Raw genomic sequence first — 1,729 nt, 5'->3', positions numbered from 1 at the left:
GAGCACCATACCCTGTAATTGCCTGGTCCTGAATTTGTCTCCGTCCACGTGACCCCTCCTTTCAGGCAAGGACCATTTCTAACTTGGCCTTCTGGCCCTAGTTCCTAGCATAGTGACTGGCATACAGTAGGGCTCACACATTCCATAAATATTTGGTGGATGAGGGAATTAGCAATGGATTCTGCTTTGGTTCCAAAACAGAGATTTATTGGATTGCTTAGTAGTGTTTCTCTGTTGTTATTCATGAGCGTGAATATGGATTGCCTACTATTGCCTACCACTGTTGGTGACTTCTCAGACCTCAGCTGCAGCCTGATAAACGTGGTTAACAGAGAAGTAGGAGGCTGTGACGTTAAATGGGTTACCACAGGCTTTTGTTGAGAATTGGATGAGAAACAAGAGCTTGAACTTGGATGTTCCCCAGAGTGAGCGCAGGGTCAGATGAGTTTTTCAAGACAGGAGTGATCGGTCTTTCCCAAGGTGGGGCCCATAATGAAAGGCAATGATAGATTAATGGGTAATAAGTAACTGGAGGAGGGCACTCTGTTTTCCAATTACATGTTGGTTTGCTATGTGGCTCAGTGACAAGGTAATTAAGATGAAGAAAATAAATGTAGGAGGCACAGCGTGGGATGGACAGTCAGCTGCTGATGGCTTCTGCTCAGATGGCCACAGGATCCCAAGTTCCCCTGCCATGGCTGGCCACAGGACTGCTGCTCCTCCTCAGTGTCCAGCCCTGGGCTGAGAGTGGGAAGGTGCTGGTGGTGCCCGCTGATGGCAGCCACTGGCTCAGCATGCGGGAGGACGTGCGGGAGCTCCATGCCAGAGGCCACCAGGCGGTGGTCCTCACCGGAGGTGAATATGCACATCAACGAAGAGAACTTTTTCACCCTGACAACCTATGCCATTCCATGGACCCAGGATGAATTTGATCGCTTTTTGCTGGGCCACACTCAATGGTTCTTTGAAACAGAACATCTTCTGAAGACATTTTCTAGAAATACGGCAATTATGAACAATATGTCTTTGGTCTTTCATAGGTCTTGTGTGGAGCTACTGCATAATACTGCCTAATGAGGCACCCGAATGCTACTTCCTTTGATGTGGTTTTAACAGACCCCATTTCTGTCTGCGGGATGGTGCTGGCTAAGTACCTGTCGATTCCCGTTGTGTTTTTTGTTCAGGAACATTCCATGTGACTTGGACTTTAAGGGCACACAATGTCCAAATCCTTCCTCCTGTATTCTTAAGTTATTAACAACCAATTCACACCACATGACATTCCTGCAAAGAGTCAAGAACATGCTCTGCCCTCTGGTCCTGCCCTACATTTGCCATGCTGTTTCTGCTCTTTATGCAAGCCTTGCCTCTGAGCTTTTTCAGAGACAGGTGTCAGTGGCGAATCTTCTCAGTCATGCATCCGTTTGGCTGCTCCAAGGGGACTTTGTGATGGACTACCCCAGGCCGATCATGCTTAACATGGTCTTCATTGGGGCATCAACTGTGCCAACAGGATGCCACTATCTCAAGTCTGTATTGGTGCCTTCATCCAATCAATGTTCCAGACAAAACACTTTTTAAAAACATGTTTACCTACAATTGGATTTACTTTATGCTGAATTTATTCTGGTGCCATAGGTATTTTTTTCCTTTATTTTCTTCTAGGATATCTTTTTCTCCTATGCAACCTCATCCTCAGGTTTAGGAACAATTTGTTCCTTATCAGTAA

The 1,729-nt window shown here is 46.2% G+C and overlaps 1 pseudogene; it reads left to right on the top strand.

Moving 5' to 3' along the window:
• The first annotated feature begins 665 nt into the window (after positions 1–665).
• Positions 666–1,529, top strand: LOC112618088 (annotated as a pseudogene).
• The last annotated feature ends 200 nt before the right edge of the window (positions 1,530–1,729 follow it).

Source organism: Theropithecus gelada, unplaced genomic scaffold (assembly GCF_003255815.1).
Source record: "Theropithecus gelada isolate Dixy unplaced genomic scaffold, Tgel_1.0 HiC_scaffold_9499, whole genome shotgun sequence".
Classification (NCBI taxonomy): Eukaryota; Metazoa; Chordata; class Mammalia; order Primates; family Cercopithecidae; genus Theropithecus; species Theropithecus gelada.
Note: the sequence above shows the minus strand (reverse complement) of the source record. Positions and strands in the feature narration are given on the sequence as shown.